Here is a 25,610-nt window from a genome sequence, read left to right on the forward strand (position 1 = left end):
TCTGACAATTTCAGACACTCTCTGACACTCTTTGACACTGTCTGAAACTCTCTGACACTTTCAGACACTCTCTGGCACTCTCTGGCACTCTCTGGCACTCTCTGGCACACTCTGGCACACTCTGGCACTCTCAGACAATCTCAGCAATCTCTATCACTCTCTGAAACTCTCAGACACTCTCAGACACTCTGTGACACTCCCAGACACTCTCTGACACTCTGTATCACTCTCTGTCACTCTCTGCAACTCTCTATCACTCTCAGACACTCTCTCTCACTCTCTGGCACTCTCTCTCACTCTCTGGCACTCTCTGACGCTCTCTGACATGATCAGACAGTCTCTGACACTCTCTATCACTCTCTGACACTCTCTATCACTCTCTATCACTCTCTATCACTCTCTATCACTCTCTATCACTCTCTATCACTCTCTATCACTCTCTATCACTCTCTATCACTCTCTATCACTCTCAGCACTCTCTGTCATTCTCTGACACTCTCAGACACTCTCAGACACTCTCATCACTCTCTATCACAGTCTGACACTCTCAGACTCTCTCAGCACCCTCTATCACTCTCTGACACTCTCTGACACTCTCTATCACTCTCTGACACTCTCTATCACTCTCTGACACTCACTGACACTCTCTGACACTCGCAGACACTCGCAGACACTCTCAGACACTCGCAGACACTCTCAGACACTGTCTGACACTCTCAGACACTCTCAGACACTCTCAGACACTGTCTGACACTGTCTGACACTGTCTGACACTGTCTGACACTGTCTGACACTCTCTGACACTCTCTGACACTCTCTGACACTCTCTGTCATTCTCTGACACTCTCAGACACTCTCTGTCATTCTCTGACACTCTCTATCACTCTCTGACACTCACTGGCACTCTCTGAAACTCTCAGACACTCTCAGCATTCTCTGTCGCTCTCTGACACACACTGACACTCTCAGACACTCTGTGACACTCTCTGACACTCTCTGACACTCTCTGACACTCTCTGACACTCTCTGACACTCTCTGACACTCTCAGAAACTTTCAGCACTCTCCATCACTCTCTGGCACTCTCTGACACTCTCTGACAATCTCAAACACTGCCAGACAATCTCAGCACTCTCCATCACTCTCTGACACTCTCTGACACTCTCTGACACTCTCTGACACTCTCTGACACTCTCTATGACTCTCTGGCACTCTCTGGCACTCTCTGACACTCTGACACTCTGACACTCTGACAGTCTCTGACACGCTCAGACACTCTCAGACACTCTCAGACACTCTCAGACACTCTCAGACACTCTGTGACACTCCCAGACACTCCCAGACACTCTCTGACACTCTGTATCACTCTCTGTCACTCTCTGCAACTCTCTATCACTCTCTGGCACTCTCTGACGCTCTCTGACATGATCAGACAGTCTCTGACACTCTCTATCACTCTCTGACACTCTCTATCACTCTCTGACACTCTCTATCACTCTCTGACACTCTCTATCACTCTCTGACACTCTCTATCACTCTCTATCACAGTCTGACACTCTCAGACTCTCTCAGCACCCTCTATCACTCTCTGACACTCTCTGACACTCTCTGACACTCTCTATCACTCTCTATCACTCTCTATCACTCTCTGACACTCACTGACACTCTCTGACACTCTCTGACACTCTCTGACACTCGCAGACACTCGCAGACACTCGCAGACACTCGCAGACACTCTCAGACACTCTCAGACACTCTCTGACACTGTCTAACACTGTCTGACACTCTCTGACACTCTCTGACACTCTCTGAAACTCTCTGACACTCTCTGACACTCTCAGCACTCCCTATCACTCCCTGACACACACACTCTCAGACACTCTCAGACACTCTCTGACAATCTCTGAGACTCTCTGACACTCTCAGACACTCTCAGACACTCTCAGACACTCTCAGACACTCTCAGACACTCTCAGCACTCTCTATCACTCTCTATCACTCTCTATCACTCTCTGACACTCTCAGCACTCTCTATCACTCTCTGACACTCTCTGAGACTCTCAGCACTCTCTATCGCTCTCTGACACTCTCTGACACTCTCAGACACACTCAGCGCTCTCTATCACTCTCTATCACTCTGTATCACTCTCTGACACTCTCTGACACTCTCAGCACTCTCTGACACTCTCAGCACTCTCTGACACTCTCTGACACTCTCAGACACTCTCAGACACTCTCAGACACTCTCTGACACTCTCTGACACTCTCTGACACTCTCTGACCCTCTCTGACCCTCTCTGACCCTCTCTGACCCTCTCTGACCCTCTCTGACCCTCTCTGACACTCTCAGACACTCTCAGGCACTCTCTGGCACTCTCTGGCACTCTCTGGCACTCTCAGCACTCTCAGACACTCTCAGACACTCTCAGGCACTCTCAGGCACTCTCTGGCACTCTCTGGCACTCTCTGGCACTCTCTGGCACTCTCAGCACTCTCAGGCACTCTCAGACACTCTCAGGCACTCTCAGGCACTCTCTGGCACTCTCTGGCACTCTCTGGCACTCTCTGACACTCTCTGACACTCTCTGACACTCTCTGACACTCTCTGACACTCTCAGACACTCTCAGACACTCTCAGCACTCTCTATCACTCTCTGACTCTCTCTGACATTCTCTGGCACTCGCTGAAACTCTCTGAAACTCTCAGACACTCTGACACTCTCAGCATTCTCTATCACTCTCTGACACTCTCTGTCCCTCTCTGACACTCTCAGCGCTATCTATCACTCTCTGACACTCTCTGACAATCTCAGAAACTCACTGACACTCTCTGACATTCTCAGACACTCTCAGACACTCTCAGACACTCTCAGACACTCTCAGACACTCTCAGACACTCTCAGCACTCTCAGCACTCTCGGACACTCTCAGATACTCTCAGCACCCTCTATCACTCTCTGACACTCTCTGACACTCTCTGACACTCTCTGACACTCTCTGACACTCTCAGACATTCTCAGACACTCTCTGACACTGTCTGACACTCTCTGACATTCTCAGCACTCTCTGTCGCTCTCTGACACACACTGACACTCTCAGACACTCTCAGACACTCTCTGACACTCTCTGACACTCTCCGACACTCTCCGACACTCTCCGACACTCTCTGAAAATCTCTGAAACTCTCAGACACTCTCTGAAACTCTCTGAAACTCTCTGACACTCTCTGACACTCTCTGAAACTCTCTATCACTCTCTGACACTCTCTGACACTCTCTGACACTCTCTGACACTCTCTGACACTCTCTGAAAATCTCAGAAAGTCACTGACACTCTCTGACACACTCAGACACTCTCTGACACTCTCTGACACTCTCTGTCCCTCTCTGACACTCTCAGCGCTATCTATCACTCTCTGACACTCTCTGACAATCTCAGAAGCTCACTGACACTCTCTGACATTCTCAGACACTCTAAGACACTCTCAGACACTCTCAGACACTCTCAGACACTCTCAGACACTCTCAGACACTCTCAGCACTCTCGGACACTCTCAGATACTCTCAGCACCCTCTATCACTCTCTGACACTCTCTGACACTCTCTGACACTCTCAGACATTCTCAGACACTCTCTGACACTGTCTGACACTCTGACACTCTGACACTCAGACACTCTCTGACACTCTCTGAAACTCTCTGAAACTCTCTGAAACTCTCAGACACTCTCTGAAACTCTCTATCACTCTCTGACACTCTCTGACACTCTCTGACACTCTCTGACACTCTCTGACACTCTCTGACACTCTCTGACACTCTCTGAAAATCTCAGAAACTCACTGACACTCTCTGACACTCTCTGACACTCTCTGACACTCTCTGACACTCTCTGACACCATCTGAAACTCTCCGACACTCTCTGAAACTCTCTGTCGCTCTCTGACACACACTGACACTCTCTATCACTCTCTATCACTCTCTGACACTCTCTGACACTCTCTGACACTCTCTGACACTCTCTGACACTCTCAGCACTCTCTGTCGCTCTCTGACACACACTGACACTCTCTGACACTGTCTGACACTGTCTGACACTGTCTGACACTCTCTGACACTCTCTGACACTCTCTGACACTCTCTGACACTCTCAGCTCTCTCTATCACTCTCTGACTCTCTCTGAGACTCTCAGCACTCTCCATCGCTCTCTGACACTCTCCATCGCTCTCTGACACTCTCTGACACTCTCAGACACTCTCAGACACTCTCAGACACTCTCAGACACTCTCAGACACTCTCAGCACTCTCTATCACTCTCTATCGCTCTCTGTCACGCTCTGATACTCTCTGACACTCTCCATCACTCTCTGACACTCTCTGACACTCTCTGACACTCTCTGACACTCTCTGATACTCTCTGACACTCTCTGACACTCTCTGACACTCTCTGATACTCTCAGACACTCTCTGACACTCTCTGACACTCTCTGACACTCTCTGACACTCTCTGACACTCTCAGACACTCTCTGACACTCTCTGACACTCTCTGACACCAGCTGACACTCTCAGACACTCTCAGCACTCTATATCACTCTCTGACTCTCTCTGACTCTCTCTGGCATTCTCTGGCACTCGCTGAAACTCTCTGACACTCTCTGACACTCTCTGACACTCTCAGCACTCTCTATCACTCTCTGAAACTCTCTGACAATCTCAGAAACTCTCTGACACTCTCTGACATTCTCAGACACTCTCAGACACTCTCAGACACTCTCAGACACTCTCGGACACTCTCGGACACTCTCAGATACTCTCAGCACCCTCTATCACTCTCTGACACTCTCTGACACACTCAGCACTCTCGGACACTCTCAGATACTCTCAGCACCCTCTATCACTCTCTGACACGCTCTGACACTCTCAGAAACTCTCAGAAACTCTCTGACACTCTCTGACACTCTCTGACACTCTCTGACACTCTCTGACACTCTCTGACACTCTCTGACACTCTCTGACACTCTCTGACACTCTCAGCACCCTCTATCACTCTCTATCACTCTCTATCACTCTCTGACACTCTCTGACACTCTCTGACACTCTCTGAAACTGTCAGACACTCTCTGACACTCTCAGACACTCTCTGACACTGTCTGACACTCTGACACTCTCAGACACTCTCAGACACTCTCAGACTCTCTCTGAAACTCTGACACTCTCAGCAGTCTCTGTCGCTCTCTTACACACACTGACACTCTCTGACACTCTCTGACACTCTCTGTCACTCTCTGACACACTCTGACACTCTCAGACACTTTCAGCACTCTCTAGCAGTCTCTGACTCTCTCTGAGACTCTCTGTCACTCTCTGACACTCACTGAAAATCTCTGAAACTGTCAGACACTCTCTGACACTCTCTGACACTCTCAGACACTCTCAGACACTCTCTGTCGCTCTCCATCACTCTCTGACACTCTCAGACACTCTCTATCACTCTCTATCACTCTCTATCACTCTCTGACACTCTCTGACACTCTCTGTCACTCTCTGACACTCTCTGACACTCTCTGACACTCTCTGACACTCACTGAAAATCTCTGAAACTGTCAGACACTCTCTGACACTCTCAGACACTCTCTGACACTCTCTGACACTGTCTGACACTCTGACACTCTCAGACACTATCTAACACTCTCAGCACTCTCTGTCGCTCTCTGACACACACTGACACTCTCTGACACTCTCTATCACTCTCTATCACTCTCTATCACTCTCTATCACTCTCTATCACTCTCGGACACTCTCGGACACTCTCGGACACTCTCTGACACTCTCTGACACTCTCAGACACTCTCAGACACTCTCTGACACTCTCTGACACTCTCTGACACTCACTGGCACTCTCTGAAAATCTCTGACACTCTCTGACACTCTCTGACACTCACTGGCACTCACTGGCACTCACTGGCACTCACTGGCACTCTCTGACACTCTCTGACACTCTCTGACACTCTCAGACACACTCAGACACTCTCTGACACACTCTGACACTCTCAGACACTTTCAGCACTCTGAATCAGTCTCTGACTCTCTCTGAGACTCTCAGCACTCTCCATCGCTCTCTGACACTCTCTGACCCTCTCTGACCCTCTCTGACCCTCTCTGACCCTCTCTGACCCTCTCAGACACTCTCAGACACTCTCAGACACTCTCAGACACTCTCTGACACTCTCTGACACTCTCTGACACTCTCTGACACTCTCTGACACTCTCTGACACTCTCTGACACTCTCTGACACTCTCTGACACTCTCTGACACTCTCTGACACTCTCTGGCACTCTCTGGCACTCTCTGACACTCTCAGCACTCTCTGACACTCTCAGCACTCTCTGACACTCTCAGCACTCTCAGACACTTTCAGACACTCTCAGGCACTCTCAGGCACTCTCTGGCACTCTCTGGCACTCTCTGGCACTCTCAGCACTCTCAGACACTCTCAGACACTCTCAGGCACTCTCAGGCACTCTCAGGCACTCTCTGGCACTCTCTGGCACTCTCTGGCACTCTCTGGCACTCTCTGGCACTCTCTGGCACTCTCCATCGCTCTCTGACACTCTCCATCGCTCTCTGACACTCTCTGACACTCTCTGACACTCTCTGACAATCTCAGAAACTCACTGACACTCTCTGACACACTCAGACACTCTCAGAAACTCACTGACACTCTCTGACACACTCAGACACTCTCAGCACCCTCTATCACCCTCTATCACTCTCTGACACTCTCTGACACTCTCTGACACTCTCTATCACTCTCTATCACTCTCTGACACTCTCTGACACTCTCTGACACTCTCTGACACTCTCTGACACTCTCAGCACTCTCTATCACTCTCTATCACTCTCTGTCACGCTCTGTCACGCTCTGAAACTCTCTGACACTCTCTGACACTCTCTGACACTCTCTGACACTCTCTGACACTCTCTGATACTCTCAGACACTCTCAGACACTCTCTGACACTCTCTGACACTCTCTGACACTCTCTGACACTCTCAGCACTCTCTGACACTCTCTGACACTCTCTGACACTCTCTGACACTCTCTGACACTCTCTGACACTCTCTGACACTCTCTGACACTCTCAGACACTCTCAGACACTCTCAGACACTCTCAGCACTCTCAGCACTCTCGGACACTCTCAGATACTCTCAGCACCCTCTATCACTCTCTGACACTCTCTGACACTCTCTGACACTCTCTGACACTCTCTGACACTCTCAGACATTCTCAGACACTCTCTGACACTCTCTGACACTCTCAGACATTCTCAGCACTCTCTGTCGCTCTCTGACACACACTGACACTCTCAGACACTCTCAGACACTCTCTGACACTCTCCGACACTCTCCGACACTCTCCGACACTCTCTGAAAATCTCTGAAACTCTCAGACACTCTCTGAAACTCTCTGAAACTCTCTGACACTCTCTGACACTCTCTGAAACTCTCTATCACTCTCTGACACTCTCTGACACTCTCTGACACTCTCTGACACTCTCTGAAAATCTCAGAAAGTCACTGACACTCTCTGACACACTCAGACACTCTCTGACACTCTCTGACACTCTCTGTCCCTCTCTGACACTCTCAGCGCTATCTATCACTCTCTGACACTCTCTGACAATCTCAGAAGCTCACTGACACTCTCTGACATTCTCAGACACTCTCAGACACTCTCAGACACTCTCAGACACTCTCAGCACTCTCGGACACTCTCAGATACTCTCAGCACCCTCTATCACTCTCTGACACTCTGACACTCTGACACTCAGACACTCTCTGACACTCTCTGAAACTCTCTGAAACTCTCAGACACTCTCTGAAACTCTCTATCACTCTCTGACACTCTCTGACACTCTCTGACACTCTCTGACACTCTCTGACACTCTCTGACACTCTCTGACACTCTCTGAAAATCTCAGAAACTCACTGACACTCTCTGACACTCTCTGACACTCTCTGACACTCTCTGACACTCTCTGACACCATCTGAAACTCTCCGACACTCTCTGAAACTCTCTGTCGCTCTCTGACACACACTGACACTCTCTATCACTCTCTATCACTCTCTATCACTCTCTGACACTCTCTGACACTCTCTGACACTCTCTGACACTCTCTGACACTCTCAGCACTCTCTGTCGCTCTCTGACACACACTGACACTCTCTGACACTCTCTGACACTGTCTGACACTGTCTGACACTGTCTGACACTCTCTGACACTCTCTGACACTCTCTGACACTCTCTGACACTCTCTGACACTCTCTGACACTCTCAGCTCTCTCTATCACTCTCTGACTCTCTCTGAGACTCTCAGCACTCTCCATCGCTCTCTGACACTCTCCATCGCTCTCTGACACTCTCCATCGCTCTCTGACACTCTCTGACACTCTCAGACACTCTCAGACACTCTCAGACACTCTCAGACACTCTCAGACACTCTCAGCACTCTCTATCACTCTCTATCGCTCTCTGTCACGCTCTGATACTCTCTGACACTCTCCATCACTCTCTGACACTCTCTGACACTCTCTGACACTCTCTGACACTCTCTGATACTCTCTGACACTCTCTGACACTCTCTGATACTCTCAGACACTCTCTGACACTCTCTGACACTCTCTGACACTCTCTGACACTCTCTGACACTCTCTGACACTCTCTGACACTCTCTGACACTCTCTGACACCAGCTGACACTCTCAGACACTCTCAGCACTCTATATCACTCTCTGACTCTCTCTGACTCTCTCTGGCATTCTCTGGCACTCGCTGAAACTCTCTGACACTCTCTGACACTCTCTGACACTCTCAGCACTCTCTATCACTCTCTGAAACTCTCTGACAATCTCAGAAACTCTCTGACACTCTCTGACATTCTCAGACACTCTCAGACACTCTCAGACACTCTCAGACACTCTCGGACACTCTCGGACACTCTCAGATACTCTCAGCACCCTCTATCACTCTCTGACACTCTCTGACACACTCAGCACTCTCGGACACTCTCAGATACTCTCAGCACCCTCTATCACTCTCTGACACGCTCTGACACTCTCAGAAACTCTCAGAAACTCTCTGACACTGTCTGACACTCTCTGACACTCTCTGACACTCTCTGACACTCTCTGACACTCTCTGACACTCTCTGACACTCTCTGACACTCTCAGCACCCTCTATCACTCTCTATCACTCTCTATCACTCTCTATCACTCTCTGACACTCTCTGACACTCTCTGACACTCTCTGAAACTGTCAGACACTCTCTGACACTCTCAGACACTCTCTGACACTGTCTGACACTCTGACACTCTCAGACACTCTCAGACACTCTCAGACACTCTCTGAAACTCTGACACTCTCAGCAGTCTCTGTCGCTCTCTTACACACACTGACACTCTCTGACACTCTCTGACACTCTCTGTCACTCTCTGACACACTCTGACACTCTCAGACACTTTCAGCACTCTCTAGCAGTCTCTGACTCTCTCTGAGACTCTCTGTCACTCTCTGACACTCACTGAAAATCTCTGAAACTGTCAGACACTCTCTGACACTCTCTGACACTCTCAGACACTCTCAGACACTCTCTGTCGCTCTCCATCACTCTCTGACACTCTCAGACACTCTCTATCACTCTCTATCACTCTCTATCACTCTCTGACACTCTCTATCACTCTCTGACACTCTCTGACACTCTCTGTCACTCTCTGACACTCTCTGACACTCTCTGACACTCACTGAAAATCTCTGAAACTGTCAGACACTCTCTGACACTCTCTGACACTCTCAGACACTCTCTGACACTCTCTGACACTGTCTGACACTCTGACACTCTCAGACACTATCTAACACTCTCAGCACTCTCTGTCGCTCTCTGACACACACTGACACTCTCTGACACTCTCTATCACTCTCTATCACTCTCTATCACTCTCTATCACTCTCTATCACTCTCGGACACTCTCGGACACTCTCGGACACTCTCGGACACTCTCTGACACTCTCTGACACTCTCAGACACTCTCAGACACTCTCTGACACTCTCTGACACTCTCTGAAAATCTCTGACACTCTCTGACACTCTCTGACACTCACTGGCACTCACTGGCACTCACTGGCACTCTCTGACACTCTCTGACACTCTCTGACACTCTCAGACACACTCAGACACTCTCTGACACACTCTGACACTCTCAGACACTTTCAGCACTCTGAATCAGTCTCTGACTCTCTCTGAGACTCTCAGCACTCTCCATCGCTCTCTGACACTCTCTGACACTCTCTGACACTCTCAGACACTCTCAGACACACTCAGACACTCTCTGACACACTCTGACACTCTCAGACACTTTCAGCACTCTGAATCAGTCTCTGACTCTCTCTGAGACTCTCAGCACTCTCCATCGCTCTCTGACACTCTCAGACACTCTCAGCACTCTCTATCACTCTCTGTCACGCTCTGAAACCCTCTGGCACTCTCTGGCACTCTCTGACACTCTCAGACACTCTCAGACACTCTCAGACACTCTCAGACACTCTCAGACACTCTCAGACACTCTCTGACACTCTCTGACACTCTCAGACACTCTCTGACACTCTCTGACACTCTCTGACACTCTCAGACACTCTCTGACACTCTCTGAAACTCTCTGACACTCTCATCAGTCTCTGTCGATCTCTTACACACACTGACACTCTCTGACACTCTCTGACACTCTCTGACACTCTCTGACACTCTCTGACACTCTCTGACACTCTCTGACACTCTCTGACACTCTCATCACTCTCTATCACTCTCTATCACTCTCTGACACTCTCTGACACTCTCTGACACTCTCTGACACTCTCTGACACTCTCTGACACTCTCTCACACTCTCTGACACTCTCTGACACTCTCTGACACTCTCAGCACTCTCAGACACTCTCAGCTCTCTCTATCGATCTCTTACACTCTCTGACACTCTCAGCACTCTCCATCGCTCTCTGACACTCTCTGACACTCTCTGACGCTCTCTGACGCTCTCTGACACTCTCTGACACTCTCTGACACTCTCTATCACTCTCCATCACTCTCCATCACTCTCCATCACTCTCCATCACTCTCCATCACTCTCCATCACTCTCCGACACTCTCTGACACTCTCTGACACTCTCTGACACTCTCTGATGCCATATGACACTCTCTGATACCATATGACACTCTCAGACACTCTCAGACACTCTCAGACTCTCTCAGCACTCTCTGACACTCTCTGACACTCTCAGCACTCTCTATCACTCTCTATCACTCTCAGACACTCTCTGGAGCTCTCAGCACTCTCGATCACTCTCTGACACTCTCAGAAACTCTCTGACACTCTCTGACACTCTCTGACACTCTCTGACACTCTCTGATACCATATGACACTCTCAGACACTCTCTGACACTCTCTGACACTCTCTGACACTCTCTGACACTCTCTGACACTCTCAGCACTCTCTATCACTCTCTGACACTCTCTGACACTCTCTGACACTCTCTGACACTCTCTGACAGTCTCTGACAGTCTCTGACAGTCTCAGACACTTTCAGCACTCTCTATCACTCTCTGACTCTCTCTGAGACTCTCAGCACTCTCCATCGCTCTCTGACACTCTGACACTCTCAGACACTCTCTGACACTCTCAGACACTCTCAGACACTCTCAGACACTCTCTGACACTCTCTGACACTCTCTGACACTCTCTGACTCTCTCTGACTCTCTCTGGCATTCTCTGGCACTCGCTAAAACTCTCTGACACTCTCTGACACTCTCTGACACTCTCTGACACTCTCTGACACTCTCTGACACTCTCTGACACTCTCTGACACTCTCTAGCACTCTCTATCACTCTCTGAAACTCTCTGAAACTCTCTGACAATCTCAGAAACTCTCAGCACCCTCTATCACTCTCTGACACTCTCTGACACTCTCAGCACTCTCGGACACTCTCAGATACTCTCAGCACCCTCTATCACTCTCTGACACGCTCTGATACGCTCTGATACGCTCTGACACTCTCTGACACTCTCTGACACTCTCAGACACTCTCAGACACTCTCAGACACTCTCAGACACTCTCAGACACTCTCAGACACTCTCTGACACTCTCTGACACTCTCTGACACTCTCAGAAACTTTCAGCACTCTCTATCACTCTCTGACACTCTCAGCACTCTCTATCACTCTCTAACACTCTCTGACACTCTCTGACAATCTCAGAAACTCACTGACACTCTCTGACACACTCAGACACTCTCAGCACCCTCTATCACTCTCTGAAACTCTCTGACACTCTCTATCACACTCTGAAACTCTCTGACACTCTCTGACACTCTCTGACACTCTCTGTCGCTCTCTGACACTCTCTGACACTCTCTGACAGTCTCAGACACTCTCTGACACTCTCAGACAGTCTCTGACACTCTCTGACACTCTCTGACACTCTCTATCACACTCTGAAACTCTCTGACACTCTCTGACACTCTCTGACACTCTCTGACACTCTCTGTCGCTCTCTGACACTCTCTGACACTCTCAACACTCTCTGACACTCTCTGACACTCTCTGACAATCTCAGAAACTCACTGACACTCTCTGACACACTCTGACACACTCTGACACACTCAGCACCCTCTATCACTCTCTGACACTCTCTGACACTCTCTATCACACTCTGAAACTCTCTGACACTCTCTGACACTCTCTGACACTCTCTGTCGCTCTCTGACACTCTCTGACACTCTCTGACAGTCTCTGACACTCTCAGACACTCTCAGACACTCTCTGACACTCTCTGACACTCTCCATCACTCTCTGACACTCTCTGACACTCTCTGACACTCTCTGACACTCTCTGACACTCTCTGATACCATATGACACTCTCTGATACCATATGACACTCTCAGACACTCTCAGACACTCTCAGACTCTCTCAGCACTCTCTGACACTCTCTGACACTCTCAGCACTCTCTATCACTCTCTATCACTCTCAGACACTCTCTGGAGCTCTCAGCACTCTCGATCACTCTCTGACACTCTCAGAAACTCTCTGACACTCTCTGACACTCTCTGACACTCTCTGATACCATATGACACTCTCTGACACTCTCTGACACTCTCTGACACTCTCTGACACTCTCTGACACTCTCTGACACTCTCTGACACTCTCAGCACTCTCTATCACTCTCTGACACTCTCTGACACTCTCTGACACTCTCTGACAGTCTCTGACAGTCTCAGACACTTTCAGCACTCTCTATCACTCTCTGACTCTCTCTGAGACTCTCAGCACTCTCCATCGCTCTCTGACACTCTGACACTCTCAGACACTCTCAGACACTCTCAGACACTCTCAGACACTCTCTGACACTCTCTGACACTCTCAGACACTCTCAGACACTCTCTGACACTCTCTGACACTCTCTGACACTCTCTGACTCTCTCTGACTCTCTCTGGCATTCTCTGGCACTCGCTAAAACTCTCTGACACTCTCTGACACTCTCTGACACTCTCTGACACTCTCTAGCACTCTCTATCACTCTCTGAAACTCTCTGACAATCTCAGAAACTCACTGACACTCTCAGACAGTCTCAGACACTCTCAGCACTCTCGGACACTCTCAGATACTCTCAGCACCCTCTATCACTCTCTGACACTCTCTGACACTCTCAGCACTCTCGGACACTCTCAGATACTCTCAGCACCCTCTATCACTCTCTGACACGCTCTGATACGCTCTGATACGCTCTGACACTCTCTGACACTCTCAGACACTCTCTGACGCTGTCTGACACACACTGAAACTCTCAGACACTCTCAGACACTCTCAGACACTCTCAGACACTCTCAGACACTCTCTGGCACTCTCTGGCACTCTCTGGCACTCTCTATTACTCTCTGGCACTCTCTGTCATTCTCTGACACTCTTAGACACTCTCAGACACTCTCATCACTCTCTATCACAGTCTGGCACTCTCAGACTCTCTTAGCACCCTCTATCACCCTCTATCACCCTCTATCACCCTCTATCACTCTCTGACACTCTCTGACACTCTCTGACACTCACTGGCACTCTCAGACACTCTCAGCATTCTCTGTCGCTCTCTGACACACACTGAAACTCTCAGACACTCTCAGACACTCTCAGACACTCTCAGACACTCTCTGACACTCTCTGACACTCTCTGACACTCTCTGACACTCTCTGACACTCTCTGACACTCTCTGACACTCTCAGAAACTTTCAGCACTCTCTATCACTCTCTGACACTCTCAGCACTCTCTATCACTCTCTAACACTCTCTGACACTCTCTGACAATCTCAGAAACTCACTGACACTCTCTGACACACTCTGACACACTCTGACACACTCAGACACTCTCAGCACCCTCTATCACTCTCTGAAACTCTCTGACACTCTCTATCACACTCTGAAACTCTCTGACACTCTCTGACACTCTCTGACACTCTCTGACGCTCTCTGACACTCTCTGACAGTCTCAGACACTCTCTGACACTCTCTATCACACTCTGAAACTCTCTGACACTCTCTGACACTCTCTGACACTCTCTGACACTCTCTGTCGCTCTCTGACACTCTCTGACACTCTCAGCACTCTCTATCACTCTCTAACACTCTCTGACACTCTCTGACACTCTCTGACAATCTCAGAAACTCACTGACACTCTCTGACACACTCTGACACACTCTGACACACTCTGACACACTCAGACACTCTCAGCACCCTCTATCACTCTCTGACACTCTCTGACACTCTCTATCACACTCTGAAACTCTCTGACACTCTCTGACACTCTCTGTCGCTCTCTGACACTCTCTGACAGTCTCAGACAGTCTCTGACACTCTTAGCACTCTCTATCACTCTCTGACACTCTCTATTACTCTCTGGCACTCTCAGACACTCTCAGACACTCTCAGACACTCTCAGACACTCTCTGACACTCTCTGACACTCTCAGAAACTTTCAGCACTCTCTATCACTCTCTGACACTCTCAGCACTCTCTATCACTCTCTAACACTCTCTGACACTCTCTGACAATCTCAGAAACTCACTGACACTCTCTGACACACTCTGACACACTCAGACACTCTCAGCACCCTCTATCACTCTCTGACACTCTCTGACACTCTCTATCACACTCTGACACTCACTGGCACTCTCTGAAACTCTCTGACACTCTCTGACACTCTCTGACGCTCTCTGTCGCTCTCTGTCGCTCTCTGTCGCTCTCTGACACTCTCTGACACTCTCTGACACTCTCTGACACTCTCTGACACTCTCTGACAGTCTCTGACAGTCTCAGACACTCTCTGACACTCTCTGACACTCTCTGACACTCTCTGAGAAACTCAGCACTCTCCATCGCTCTCTGACACTCTCTGACACTCTCTGACACTCTCTGACACTCTCAGACACTCTCAGACACTCTCAGACACTCTCAGACACTCTCAGACACTCTCAGACACTCTCAGACACTCTGTGACACTCTGTGACACTCTGACACCAGCTGACACTCTCAGACACTCTGTGACACTCTGTGACACTCTGTGACACTCTCTGACACCAGCTGACACTCTCAGACACTCTCTGACACACTCAGACACTCTCAGCACCCTCTATCACACTCTATCACTCTCTGACACTCTCTGACACTCTCTGACTCTCTCTGGCATTCTCTGGCACTCGCTGAAACTCTCTGAAACTCTCAGACACTCTCTGACACTCACAGCACTCTCTATCACTCTCTGAAACTCTCTGTCCCTCTCTGACACTCTCAGCGCTATCTGTCACTCTCTGACACTCTCTGACAATCTCAGAAACTCACTGACACTCTCTGACATTCTCAGACACTCTCAGACACTCTCAGCACTCTCGGACACTCTCAGATACTCTCAGATACTCTCAGCACCCTCTATCACTCTCTGACGCTCTCTGACACTCTCAGCACTCTCGGACACTCTCAGATACTCTCAGCACCCTCTATCACTCTCTGACACTCTCTGACACTCTCTGACACTCTCTGACACTCTCTGACAAACTCAGACAATCTCAGCACTCTCTATCACAGTCTGACACTCTCTGACACTCTCTGAAACTCTCTGAAACTCTCTGACACTCTCTGACACTCTCAGATACTCTCAGATACTCTCTGACACTCTCTGACACTCTCTGACACTCTCTGACACTCTCTGACACTCTCAGCACTCTCGGACACTCTCTGACACTCTCTGAGACTCTCTGACACTCTCTGGCACTCTCTGGCACTCTCTGACACTCTCAGACACTCTCAGACACTCTCTGACACTCTCTGACACTCTCTGACACTCTCTGACACTCTCTGACACTCTCTGACACTCTCAGCATTCTCTGTCGCTCTCTGTCGCTCTCTGACACTCTGAGACACTCTCTGACACTCTCTGACACTCTCTATCACTCTCTATCACTCTCTATCACTCTCTGACACTCTCTGACACTCTCTGACACTCTCTGACACTCTCTGAAACTCTCTGACACTCTCTGACAATCTCAGCACTCTCGATCACTCTCTGTCGCTCTCTGTCGCTCTCTGACGCTCTCTGACACTCTCAGACACTCTCTGACACTCTCTGACACTCTCTGACACTCTCTATCACTCTCTATCACTCTCTATCACTCTCTATCACTCTCTATCACTCTCTGACACTCTCTGACACTCTCTGACACTCTCTGACACTCTCTGACACTCTCTGACACTCTCTGAAACTCTCTGACACTCTCTGAAACTCTCTGACAATCTCAGCACTCTCGATCACTCTCTGACACTCTCAGACACTGTCAGACACTCTCTGACACTCTCTGAAACTCTCTGACACTCTCAGCATTCTCTGTCGCTCTCAGACACACACTGACACTCTCTGACACTCTCTGACACTCTCTGACACTCTCTGACACTCTCAGCACTCTCTATCGATCTCTGACACTCTCTGACACTCTCTGACACTCTCTGGCACTCTCTGGCACTCTCTGGCACTCTCTGACACTCTCTGACACTCTCTGACACTCTCAGACACTCTCAGACACTCTCAGACACTCTCTATCACTCTCTGAAACTCTCTGTCCCTCTCTGACACTCTCAGCGCTATCTGTCACTCTCTGACACTCTCTGACAATCTCAGAAACTCACTGACACTCTCTGACATTCTCAGACACTCTCAGACACTCTCAGCACTCTCGGACACTCTCAGATACTCTCAGATACTCTCAGCACCCTCTATCACTCTCTGACGCTCTCTGACACTCTCAGCACTCTCGGACACTCTCAGATACTCTCAGCACCCTCTATCACTCTCTGACACTCTCTGACACTCTCTGACACTCTCTGACACTCTCTGACACTCTCTGACACTCTCTGACAAACTCAGACAATCTCAGCACTCTCTATCACAGTCTGACACTCTCTGACACTCTCTGAAACTCTCTGACACTCTCTGACACTCTCTGACACTCTCTGACACTCTCTGACACTCTCAGATACTCTCAGATACTCTCTGACACTCTCTGACACTCTCTGACACTCTCTGACAAACTCAGACAATCTCAGCACCCTCTATCACTCTCTGACACTCTCTGAGACTCTCTGACACTCTCTGGCACTCTCTGGCACTCTCTGACACTCTCAGACACTCTCTGACACTCTCTGACACTCTCTGACACTCTCTGACACTCTCTGACACTCTCAGCATTCTCTGTCGCTCTCTGTCGCTCTCTGACACTCTGAGACACTCTCTGACACTCTCTGACACTCTCTATCACTCTCTATCACTCTCTATCACTCTCTATCACTCTCTGACACTCTCTGACACTCTCTGACACTCTCTGACACTCTCTGAAACTCTCTGACACTCTCTGACAATCTCAGCACTCTCGATCACTCTCTGTCGCTCTCTGTCGCTCTCTGACACTCTCAGACACTCTCTGACACTCTCTGACACTCTCTATCACTCTCAGCATTCTCTGTCGCTCTCAGACACACACTGACACTCTCTGACACTCTCTGACACTCTCTGACACTCTCTGACACTCTCTGACACTCTCTGACACTCTCTGACACTCTCAGCACTCTCTATCGATCTCTGACACTCTCTGGCACTCTCTGACACTCTCTGACACTCTCTGGCACTCTCAGACACTCTCAGACACTCTCAGACACTCTCAGACACTCTCAGACACTCTCTGACAATCTCAGAAACTCACTGACACTCTCTGACACACTCAGACACACTCAGCACCCTCGATCACTCTCTGACACTCTCTATCACACTCTGACACTCACTGGCACTCTCTGAAAATCTCTGAAACTCTCAGACACTCTCAGACACTCTCTGAAACTCTCTGACACTCTCTGACATTCTCAGACATTCTCAGACACTCTCAGACACGCTCAGACACGCTCAGACACGCTCAGACACGCTCAGACACTCTCAGCACTCACAGCACTCTCGGACACTCTCGGATACTCTCAGATACTCTCAGCAACTCTCAGCACCCTCTATCACTCTCTGACACTCTATGACACTCTCAGACACTCTCAGACACTCTCTGACACTCTCTGACACTCTCTGACACTGTCTGACACTCTCAGACACTCTCAGACACTCTCAGACACTCTCAGACACTCTCAGACACTCTCAGACACTCTCTGACACTCTCTGAAACTCTCTGACATTCTCAGCACTCTCTTTCGCTCTCTGACACACACTGACACTCTCTGACACTCTCTGACACTCTCAGACACTCTGTGACACTCTGTGACACTCTGTGACACTCTGTGACACTCTGTGACACTCTCTGACACTCTGTGACGCTCTCTGACACTCTCTGACACTCTCTGACACTCTGTGACGCTCTCTGACACTCTCTGACACTCTCAGATACTCTCAGCACCCTCTATCACTCTCTATCACTCTCTATCACTCTCTATCACTCTCTGACACTCTCTGACACTCTCTGACACTCTCTGACACTCTCTGATACTCTCTGATACTCTCAGACACTCTCTGACACTGTCTGACACTCTGACACTCTCAGACACTCTCTGACACTCTCTGAAACTCTCTGACACTCTCTGACACTCTCAGCAGTCTCTGTCGCTCTCTTACACACACTGAAACTCTCTGACACTCTCTGACATTCTCAGCACTCTCTATCACTCTCTGACACTCTCTGACACTCTCAGACACTCTCTGACACACTCTGACGCTCTCAGACACTTTCAGTACTCTCTATCAGTCTCTGACTCTCTCTGAGACTCTCAGCACTCTCCATCGCTCTCTGACACTCTCAGACACTCTCTGACACTCTGTATCACTCTCGGTCACTCTCTGCAACTCTCTATCACTCTCAGACACTCTCTCTCACTCTCTGGCACTCTCTATCACTCTCTGGCACTCTCTATCACTCTCTGGCACTCTCTATTACTCTCTGGCACTCTCTGTCATTCTCTGACACTCTTAGACACTCTCAGACACTCTCATCACTCTCTATCACAGTCTGGCACTCTCAGACTCTCTTAGCACCCTCTATCACCCTCTATCACCCTCTATCACTCTCTGACACTCTCTGACACTCTCTGACACTCTCTGACACTCTCTGACACTCTCTGACACTCTCTATCACTCTCTGACACTCACTGGCACTCACTGGCACTCTCAGACACTCTCAGCATTCTCTGTCGCTCTCTGACACACACTGAAACTCTCAGACACTCTCAGACACTCTCAGACACTCTCATCACTCTCTATCACAGTCTGGCACTCTCAGACTCTCTTAGCACCCTCTATCACCCTCTATCACCCTCTATCACTCTCTGACACTCTCTGACACTCTCTGACACTCTCTATCACTCTCAGACACTCTCAGACACTCTCAGACACTCTCTGACACTCTCTGACACTCTCTGACCATCTCTATCACTCTCTGACACTCTCTGACACTCTCAGAAACTCACTGACACTCTCTGACACTCTCTGACACTCTCTGACACTCTCTGACACACTCTGACACACTCTGACACACTCAGACACTCTCAGCACCCTCTATCACTCTCTGACACTCTCTGACACTCTCTATCACACTCTGACACTCACTGGCACTCTCTGAAACTCTCTGAAACTCTCTGACACTCTCTGACACTCTCTGACACTCTCTGACGCTCTCTGTCGCTCTCTGACACTCTCTGACACTCTCTGACAGTCTCTGACAGTCTCTGACGCTCTCTGTCGCTCTCTGTCGCTCTCTGTCGCTCTCTGACACTCTCTGACACTCTCTGACACTCTCTGACAGTCTCTGACAGTCTCTGACAGTCTCTGACAGTCTCTGACAGTCTCAGACAATCTCTGACACTCTCAGACAGTCTCTGACACTCTTAGCACTCTCTATCACTCTCTGACACTCTCTATTACTCTCTGGCACTCTCTGTCATTCTCTGACACTCTTAGACACTCTCAGACACTCTCATCACTCTCTATCACAGTCTGGCACTCTCAGACTCTCTTAGCACCCTCTATCACCCTCTATCACTCTCTGACACTCTCTGACACCCTCTGACACTCTCTATCACTCTCTGACACTCACTGGCACTCTCAGACACTCTCAGCATTCTCTGTCGCTCTCTGACACACACTGAAACTCTCAGACACTCTCAGACACTCTCAGACACTCTCAGACACTCTCAGACACTCTCTGACACTCTCTGACACTCTCTAGCACTCTCTATCACTCTCTAACACTCTCTGACACTCTCTGACAATCTCAGAAACTCACTGACACTCTCTGACACACTCTGACACACTCAGACACTCTCAGCACCCTCTATCACTCTCTGACACTCTCTGACACTCTCTATCACACTCTGACACTCACTGGCACTCTCTGAAACTCTCTGACACTCTCTGACACTCTCTGTCGCTCTCTGTCGCTCTCTGTCGCTCTCTGTCGCTCTCTGTCGCTCTCTGTCGCTCTCTGACACTCTCTGACACTCTCTGACAGTCTCAGACACTCTCTGACACTCTCTGACACTCTCTGACAGTCTCAGACACTTTCAGCTCTCTCTACCACTCTCTGACTCTCTCTGAGAAACTCAGCACTCTCCATCGCTCTCTGACACTCTCTGACACTCTCAGACACTCTCAGACACTCTCAGACACTCTCAGACACTCTCAGCACTCTCTGTCACTCTCTGTCACTCTCTGTCACGCTCTGAAACTCTCTGACACTCTCCATCACTCTCTGACACTCTCTGATACTCTCAGACACTCTCTGACACTCTCTGACACTCTCTGACACTCTGTGACACTCTGTGACACTCTCTGACACCAGCTGACACTCTCAGACACTCTCTGACACACTCAGACACTCTCAGCACCCTCTATCACACTCTATCACTCTCTGATACTCTCTGACTCTCTCTGGCATTCTCTGGCACTCGCTGAAACTCTCTGAAACTCTCAGACACTCTCTGACACTCTCAGCACTCTCTATCACCCTCTGAAACTCTCTGTCCCTCTCTGACACTCTCAGCGCTATCTGTCACTCTCTGACACTCTCTGACAATCTCAGAAACTCACTGACACTCTCTGACATTCTCAGACACTCTCAGACACTCTCAGCACTCTCGGACACTCTCAGATACTCTCAGATACTCTCAGCACTCTCTGACGCTCTCTGACACTCTCAGCACTCTCTGACACTCTCTGACACTCTCTGACACTCTCTGACACTCTCAGACACTCTCAGACACTCTCAGACACTCTCAGACACTCTCTGACACTCTCTGACACTCTCTGACACTGTCTGACACTCTGACCCTCTCAGACACTCTCTGACACTCTCTGAAACTCTCTGACACTCTCAGCACTCTCTGTCGCTCTCTGACACACACTGACACACTCAGAAACTCTCTGACACTCTCAGCACTCTCTGTCGCTCTCTGACACACACTGACACTCTCAGAAACTCTCTGACACTCTCTGACACTCTCTGACACTCTCTGACACTCTCTGACACTCTCAGCACCCTCTATCACACTCTATCACTCTCTATCACTCTCTATCACTCTCTATCACTCTCTATCACTCTCTGACACTCTCTGACACTCTCTGACACTCTCTGACACTCTCTGACACTCTCTGACACTCTCAGCACCCTCTATCACTCTCTATCACTCTCTGACACTCTCTGACACTCTCTGACACTCTCTGACACTCTCTGACACTCTCTGACACTCTCTGACACTCTCTGACACTCTCAGCACCCTCTATCACTCTCTATCACTCTCTGACACTCTCTGACACTCTCTGACACTCTCTGACACTCTGAAAATCTCTGAAACTGTCAGACACTCTCTGACACTCTCTGACACTCTCTGACACTCTCTGACACTCTCTGACACTCTCTGACACTCTCTGACACTCTCTGAAACTCTCTAACACTCTCAGCAGTCTATGTCGCTCTCTTACACACACTGACACTCTCAGCACTCTCTATCACTCTCTGACACTCTCTGACACTCTCTGACACACTCTCACACTCTCAGACACTTTCAGCACTCTCTGACACACTCTGACACTCTCAGACACTTTCAGCACTCTCTAGCAGTCTCTGACACTCTCTGACACTCTCTGACACTCTCAGACACTCTCAGACACACTCTGACACTCTCTGACACTCTGACACTCTCTGACACTCTCTGACACTCTCTGACACTCTCAGACACTCTCAGACACTCTCAGACACTCTCAGACACTCTCAGACACTCTCAGACACTCTCAGCACTCTCTGTCGCTCTCTGACACACACTGACACTCTCAGAAACTCTCTGACACTCTCTGACACTCTCAGCACCCTCTATCACACTCTATCACTCTCTGACACTCTCTGACACTCTCTGACACTCTCTGACACTCTCTGAGACTCTCTGACACTCTCTGACACTCTCTGACACTCTCTGACACTCTCATCACTCTCTGACACTCTCTGACACTCTCAGCACTCTCTATCACTCTCTGACACTCTCTGACACTCTCTGACACTCTCCGACACTCTCCGACACACTGACACTCTCTATCACTGTCTGACACTCACTGGCACTCACTGAAAATCTCTGAAACTGTCAGACACTCTCTGACACTCTCAGACACTCTCAGACACTCTCTGACACTCTCTATCACTCTCTGACACTCACTGGCACTCACTGAAAATCTCTGAAACTGTCAGACACTCTCTGACACTCTCTGACACTCTCTGACACTCTCTGCACTCTCAGACACTCTCTGACACTCTCTGAAACTCTCTGACACTCTCAGCACTCTCTGTCGCTCTCCATCACTCTCTGACTCTCACTGGCACTCACTGAAAATCTCTGAAACTGTCAGACACTCTCTGACACTCTCTGACACTCTCTGACACTCTCTGCACTCTCAGACACTCTCTGACACTCTCGGACACTCTCTGACACTCTCTGACACTCTCTATCACTCTCTATCACTCTCTATCACTCTCTATCACTCTCTGACACTCTCCGACACTCTCCGACACTCTCAGACACTCTCAGACACTCTCAGACACTCTCAGACACTCTCAGACACTCTCAGACACTCTCTGTCGCTCTCTGACACTCTCTGACACTCTCTGACACTCTCTATCACTCTCTATCACTCTCTATCACTCTCTATCACTCTCCGACACTCTCCGACACTCTCCGACACTCTCCGACACTCTCTGACACTCTCTGACACTCTCAGACACTCTCAGACACTCTCAGACACTCTCAGACACTCTCCATCACTCTCTGACACTCTCTGACACTCTCTGACACTCTCTGACACTCTCTGACACTCTCTATCACTCTCTGACACTCTCAGCACTCTCTAACACTCTCAGACACTCTCAGACACTCTCAGACACTCTCAGACACTCTCAGACACTCTCAGACACTCTCTGACACTCTCTGACACTCTCAGACACTCTCTGACACTCTCTGACACTCTCTGACACTCTCTATCACTCTCTGACACTCTCAGACACTCTCAGACACTCTCAGACACTCTCAGACACTCTCAGAAACTCTCTGACACTCTCAGACACTCTCAGACACTCTCTGACACTCTCTGACACTCTCTGACACTCTCTGACACTCTCAGACACTCTCAGACACTCTCTGACACTCTCTGACACTCTCTGACACTCTCTGACACTCTCTATCACTCTGTGACACTCTCTGACACTCTCTGACACTCTCTGACACTCTCTGACACTCTCTATCACACTCTGACACTCTCAGGCACTCTCAGACACTCTCAGACACTCTCAGACACTCTCAGACACTCTCTGACACTCTCTGACACTCTCTGACACTCTCTGACACTCTCTGACACTCTCTGACACTCTCTATCACTCTCTGACACTCTCTATCACTCTCTGACACTCTCTATCACTCTCTGACACTCTGTGACACTCTCTGACACTCTCTGACACTCTCTGACACTCTCTATCACTCTCTGACACTCTCTATCACTCTCTGACACTCTCTATCACTCTCTGACACTCACTGGCACTCTCTATCACTCTCTGACACTCTCTCTCACTCTCTGACACTCACTGGCACTCTCTGAAAATCTCTGAAAATCTCTGAAACTGTCAGACACTCTCTGACACTCTCTGACACTCTCTGACGCTCTCAGACGCTCTCAGACGCTCTCAGACGCTCTCAGACGCTCTCAGACACTCTCAGACACTCTCTGAAACTCTCTGACACTCTCTGACACTCTCTGACACTCTCAGCACTCTCTATCACTCTCTGACACTCTCTGACACTCTCTGAGACTCTCAGACACTCTCAGACACTCTCAGACACTCTCAGACACTCTCAGACACTCTCTGACACTCTCTGACACTCTCTGAGACTCTCTGAGACTCTCTGAGACTCTCAGACACTCTCTATCACTCTCTGACACTCTCTGACACTCTCTGACACTCTCTGACACTCTCTGACACTCTCTGAAACTCTCTGACACTCTCAGACACTCTCAGACACTCTCAGACACTCTCTGACACTCTCAGACACTCTCAGACACTCTCAGACACTCTCAGACACTCTCACTCTCAGACACTCTCTGACACTGTCTGACACTCTGACCCTCTCAGCCACTCTCTGACACTCTCTGAAACTCTCTGACACTCTCAGCACTCTCTGTCGCTCTCTGACACACACTGAAACTCTCAGAAACTCTCTGACACTCTCAGAAACTCTCTGACACTCTCTGAAACTCTCTGACACTCTCAGAAACTCTCTGACACTCTCTGACACTCTCTGACACTCTCTGACACTCTCAGCACCCTCTATCACACTCTATCACTCTCTGACACTCTCTGACACTCTCTGACACTCTCTGACACTCTCTGACACTCTCTGACACTCTCTGAAAATCTCTGAAACTGTCAGACACTCTCTGACACT

Source organism: Heterodontus francisci, chromosome 1, assembly GCF_036365525.1.
Source record: "Heterodontus francisci isolate sHetFra1 chromosome 1, sHetFra1.hap1, whole genome shotgun sequence".
Taxonomy (NCBI): domain Eukaryota; kingdom Metazoa; phylum Chordata; class Chondrichthyes; order Heterodontiformes; family Heterodontidae; genus Heterodontus; species Heterodontus francisci.